General features: G+C 36.9%; 1 long non-coding RNA gene across 1 annotated transcript; it reads right to left on the bottom strand.

Annotated features, from left to right (window-relative positions):
• Positions 1-2678: 2678 nt before the first annotated feature.
• LOC139730971 (uncharacterized) lies at positions 2679-5463 on the bottom strand. Its single transcript, XR_011710949.1, has 3 exons — positions 4796-5463; positions 4004-4128; positions 2679-3173 (listed from the first exon to the last, which is right to left on the bottom strand). It is a non-coding gene; the product is annotated as an uncharacterized lncRNA (long non-coding RNA).
• Positions 5464-6504: the final 1041 nt, after the last annotated feature.

The raw sequence follows: 6504 nt of genomic DNA, 5'->3' as shown, positions 1-6504 counted from the left end.
CGCAGATACTTAAAATATTTGTAACTTTTGAACGGATTGTCCAATTTTCCTCAAACTTTCACTGATGTGTTCTACTAATATTGCTGCATTCTCTCAATCCTTATGTATATGAAGGTGGACTTGTCCTTTAAACATGATCAGAAAATGTTATGTGAATTTTGTTTTGGAGGTGCTTTTTCTACCCTTACGAGTTGTAAGTTGTTATGAAATATTGTGGACAGACCATGTCATCTTTCTGGTTTCTGACCAAGTAGATGAGCATGTGTCAGTATACTGTATACAGTTGAAGATCACTTAATGAAATAAATCCTGCATGAATATCAGAATTGCGCAGATGCTCCATACATATATCTGTTGAAAAACAACCAAACAAACATATTTGGTCGATTATCTAGCAAGTACAATAAATACCTTGACACTACTGGGTCATTGCTGGAATGTTTAATATTCAAGTTATAAATAATTTGATGCCAAAGGTACCACGTAGACTGTATTTCTTTTTTACAATTTCAAAAGGAACTTTGTTGAAGACTTGTGCAAGTCGATAAAATATGGCAAGATGATGAAATCTCCTGATATTGTTTATTAGAGACTAATTCTCGAAAACATACTGGTACTGTACATCTTTACAATTATGTCTCTGCGTGATTTTAAAGATTTTTTTTTTGCTGTTGATGCTTTGATTTTACTCTTTTACTGCTGTCAACTTTGAACATGACATGGGGTGGAAGAGTGTAACTTCACCAAATTATGAAGTAAAATGGATAATGCATGCTCATATACATGTACATGTAGAAGAGTTTTTTAATGGTCTAATTTCTGAAGTATTTCCCAAGGACACAGATGCATACTCACAACCACACACACAAACACACACAAATCTCAGTAATCATGATGGTTGTATCAATCGAGAACGAGTTCTTGGTCTTCACTCCATTTGAGCGCTTGTTCATCTTGAAGACAGGAAGCCCAGTGGACTGTATCTTTCAACGGAGTTGCACAAAATCCTACTGAGAATGTCATCCCATGTTCAAATTACATGTACAGTCAACTATGAATAAGTCAATCTTGAGGGGACTGAAGAAAATAGATCCAACTTGGTGATACAGACTTGTACTTGACTTCCGTATGTACAGAGGAATAGCAGACATGCTTTGAATGTAAATTGGGACTTCTTATTTTTGTTGACTTTGCCTATTTTTTACATGTGCTCTGTCAGCTTACAAGGAGTCGACTCCTTTAGAAAAATATGAAGTTTTGTGTGTGTGTGTGTGTGTGTGTGTTTTTAAAGAAATATACTGTGGTATACATGTATGTATATTGACTTGACAAGAAATCATCCTCACAAACACCATGAACAACAAAGCTTTTTTATATGCTTGATGGATTGCATTGTTCCAACAGCTTACAGGAATTTTGTGTCTGTTCATCCTCTAAAGCACTTGTTAGTTGTGATTTTACTGATGTACAATACACATACATGTACTTTGTGTATATGTATATCAGTGCAACATAACTACGGGTATGTCTTTGATTACTACGTCTTTGATATTGTCATTCATGACAGCAAATGTTAAAATAAATGGGGAATCCGATCACATAGTGCATGTACTTCACACATTCCACAACACATCTCATTAGTCACACACTCATCTAGGGACGACAGGCAGGGCAGGCCGAGGGCATACAGTGATGCCTAACAATCACTGGCTCAGATCAGGCAGGGCGTGGTGTATTTTATGTCATCTTTCACTGACTTGCAGGCATCATGCTCTTTCTCGGGGGAGTGCACTTAATGAAGATTGTCACATCTCACTCATCAATCACTACAAACACAGCCTAATCTTGATATAAAAGACATGTAGACTTACTCACTGTGACTTATACAGTGCAAACTCAGTATAACAAGATCCTTGGGACAAAGACAATTTGTTATTTACATCAGACTTTCTTTTTTTTTTAATATCAGTAGTCAATGAATAATACTTGTACAAAACAAAGGAAATAAATTAATTGGGACTGGAGAAATTTACTTGTTATATCAGGAACTTTATTTCAGATCTTTTTATTTTGAGTTTCCACTGCACTGTACTAGACTTGACAAGCCAAAGGGCAACCGTTAAACCATCTAAACCTTCTTGGAGAGAAAGACAATGAAAGGCAAAGTTGTATTTCCTTTTTGCTATGAGGATTTATTGTACACAAAGTTCATGATTTTATTTTTTTTCAAAGTGTCTACTGACACTGTGACAGCACAATTATGTATCACACAGACACTGTAGAATGGACTGCTTGTACAGTAGTTTCACCACTAACACAGGATGCGACCTATGGACAAGAACTATAGTATGCACAGAAAATCCCCATAAAAAGGTTGAAATCTCGCTAAATTTCTCATAGAACTATAAGTTTTCCTTTAGAATCATATTAGCAAGATGAATGTAGTGTAGGGAAATGAATGTACACTCCATATTCTTTACTGCTGGGGTGACAAGACCTAGTATCTCAAATTTTGGTGAAAATGACTTTTAAAAAAAAATTAATGGTCAGATTATCAGTTGAGTGATGTCCCGTCCAAATCCTAGCTGTCTTACCCCCCAAAATGAAGCCACCATGGCATGTCAAAGGAAAGGCCATTCCATTTGATGCAGTGCTTTGATAATACACCGTGGCCCTGTTTTATGAATTGATTATATAGTTGATTTCTATAAGTCTATGGCAGCCTGTGGGTTAAGGTAATTTACAATCGATTTTATCTTTTGATAAAACGGGGCCTGTACCTGATAATACCTGATGATGGGGGAAAAATCTAATCTGATTCCCCTACATCTATGAAACACTGCAACAATTACATTCTTATCCTCTGAAAGTGATATGGACTTGGGGCGTTTGCAGTGGAACAAAGTAGAGATGCCATGTCTTCATTCACCGGAGGAACTACATGTGACCTCAGAAGCACCTATGTAAATGTGCAAAAAGAGAAGGGAGCTCATTCTGAGCAGGCAAGCATTCAAGCAGGTCTATTCTAAGATTACTGATGCATGCATCTAGTGTTCTGCTCCTTGCTCTCAACACCCAACCCTGCAATTCTGGGAATAGTCCTGTGTTGTGGTGTGACGCTTTTGCATGATGACACCTCCCACATTTTCTTGATGGCTTCGCATTCAAGGAACCTGCAAAAGATACACAGAACATTTCAAGCGTTCAATACAGAATTTTCTCTTTCCTCTTCAAACTGAGTTTTCTATAAGCAAAACTTAGTGTGGAATACACTTTCCTTTCTTTTATCACTACAAATGGAATTGTGTATTCATGTCAGCCTCTATCCTTTCTGCAGCAGACTTCACAATGTTCTCCTTACAGTCTGTGACATTTAAGATACACAATCATTGTACATGTATTACACTTTGATACCATCGTTACTCATTCATGCATGTAACAGTTCAACGCACTTTCAGAGACTGCTGTCTGTACTCAAAATCATCACATAATATGGCAATTGGACAGATGATTTCATTACCTTAAAAAGCCTACATCTTGCCAAATCATATTCATCCACAAACCCACTAAACCATTGTCTGTATTTCTAATATGGCACCGTCATGAAGAGATGCACTGTATAAAACATTGCACATGCTCCCACCACGTCACACCAACCCAAAATCCATTCAACTCTTTGCTTATGGGAACTGGACGAATCGTTAGTGACCCCATGGAGAATAAAAATATATTGGCAGCAAAGGGGTAATGCACAGTACGGACCTTCTCTTAGCAGATGGTCTTTACAGTCATGAACATTCATTTAACATAGACCTTGGAGTTTCTGAAGATAAAAGATATTATGCACTGTACCTACCAGAAAAAATGCAAGCACTACATTTCACATTTATGGATGTCTAGGCAAGGGATTTGCTTGTCAAAGTGTCTACCTCTACGCTAACATAAACCACACCACTTCAATGTGCTCTGAACGATACAAATGTTATCCAACCCAAATACTTGCCCTTGATCCCTTGGTCGTAGACTTGAAATCTACCCCATTCTGGCTCCAGACAGGCACTCCATGTTTTGGAAGCGATTCTCCTGTAGGGTCTGCATCCGATCAGAATGAGGCTGTTATCCATTGGGCTGGGGAAAAAAACAAACAAACAAATATTCATCACATTTTTCCAAGGAAATCTTCACAGGCATGAACTGTAGTGGTATTGACATGATCAGTAACTCTAAGTGTAATGCATCTTCAAACAAACATTCACTGCTTCACAGATCTTTTGAGCATAATACATTAATGCATTTTTACCACACTGGAAAATTTTGTTCTGAATACCTCCCTCGCAACTAGTTGCAGAGCTTACTGAACATCAGTTTGGTGAAGCAGAATTTCTCTGTAATTGTAACACATTCATTCAAAATATAACACATGATATGAGGATATGGATATTTGTGGACACCGTGTATGATACTATTGTACAGTGGTTGAGTGTGTGAGCAACATGGTATGCTTTGACATTAATGCCACTTTTTTTTCTCTCTCTCTTTCTGGTGAACTACTGAACATTGTGAAATGACACAGTTCACTTTCGCGGATTTTTTTTTTGCCCTGAACTGTTACACACAATACAAATTGAACTACCAAAGCAGGATTACAACACAAATATGATAAAAAATGGAAGCACTTGTCAATTCTTGATGCACCTGCTCTAAAAAGAATGGTGTTAATAAATAATAAATGTATAAACAATATTAAAGAATTACACCCAAGCAGGATCGCAAGACATATTTCAGTCATACATACCCGATAAGCCTGCTACTACAGGAATGTCACCAGATGACAACTAAACAGCTTTCATCAGTCTCCAGTAGCTGGAAAATTGGAAGAAAAATTGCAGTATACAGCATGGGATATACTCACATGAAAAACAATAATGCAAATGATGAAAATAATTATGCTCCCTTTTGTTACTGTGATGAAAACTTCCCCTTGCAAAATTTAGTAAGTTCTTTTCCTTTTTTGTTAATCAGACCCGCTTGCTAGTTATGGCAGAGAGCTTTTTCTGTGGTACTTTGTTACACACCACGGCTCTATTTCATTTTTTTTTTTTTTTCATAAGCTACACCTTATAATGAATTGTGAAACTCTACTGTATATAACCTGACCTAAACCCCTCAACATCCGGTTGCTGGCTTTGTCTTTTGAGTATCAGTGAGCCATATTTGTTTCTTCGGGGTTTTTTTTTGTGTGTTTTTTTTTTAATCAAACAGTATCAAAAGGTAAGAGAAAAATGTCTATATAAGTTATTACAGCCAGCCTATGTCTAGCCACCAGAATATGCAATACAAGCTGTGTCATTTCCTAAAATTTGAAGTGACTACACTTACTAGTGCAGCACATAACTGGGGTAAAAGTAAATGCTACCTTTCATAATCAGGAATCATTTGGGTGAAGAACTAAATATGATTCATCAAAGGTCCCCCCCCCCCCCCTTCAGAACGAAATTTTGATTTTTTTTTTTTTTTTTTTGAAGATATGTTTGTGTAAGACCATACTGTAAACAATATAAAAAAATAATAATATAAAAAAATAATAACAATAACAATCTTGGCTTTGACTTCTAGCAAGTCACATATATTCATCACTCTTTCTCATGCATAAAGAACATGGTTCCATTCCTGTTTCAAAGATGCACAATGAAATAATTTTAAGTGAAATTGTAATGGTTATCAACCACCACTTGCATAAATAAGTCCAAATAATGGTCTTTGGTCCAAGAGAGTAAATTGTGCACTGAAGTGGTACACTGAAGTGTGTACATAAATCGATCTGTTATCTATGAAGTTGATTTGCTTTGGTTTTGAAGAAAAAATAAAAATGGGCTTTGAAAGTGTGGAACAGTTTTCAGACTTCTCTAGAACATTGAACACACAAGTTATGAACTGTCACAAAGAAATGTGATGTACAGAGATATACGTACACATATACTCTACCTATAGCATCTGTTTAGCTCTCCGCTGCCTGAGGGTCCTAAGGTTTCTGTCCTATCATCTTTCTCTTCACGATCTTTGCCGACACTTGCTAGCATACGCCTACCCTTCAGGACATTTGAGTCCTGTAGTCTGGCTATGTGATGTCATTCATTCAAGACGCATAAGATACAATCAAGAACATTCACACCTCGTCATCTAAACTCATCTCACAAAGACAAAGGAATCACAAGGAGAAAGCGAATCATTCAACAAACTCTGTTTGGGGCGGGCCAATACTAACACCCACTGGGCTAGGTTTCTTGTGTCTCGTGACAATTTGGGGTAGGTCACACGAGAAGTTCTAAGTCTTTGATCGGTTTCAAGAGCAATTGAAGCTTGAGCCAAGGTTTAGACCCTAACCTTTTCAGGACTCTGCAGATGTCTACTATGGTGAGAAATTCACCTCAAATTATCAATAAGGTGAAATTTTAAAAGCAAAATCAGACAGTTTTACCACTGGAGATATCAGCAAGTCATTAA

The sequence above is a fragment of the Diadema antillarum genome, unplaced genomic scaffold, assembly GCF_040938485.1.
Source record: "Diadema antillarum isolate AM-2024a unplaced genomic scaffold, OU_Dant_1.0 seq00000345_RagTag, whole genome shotgun sequence".
NCBI classification, from domain to species: Eukaryota; Metazoa; Echinodermata; class Echinoidea; order Diadematoida; family Diadematidae; genus Diadema; species Diadema antillarum.
Note: the sequence above shows the minus strand (reverse complement) of the source record. Positions and strands in the feature narration are given on the sequence as shown.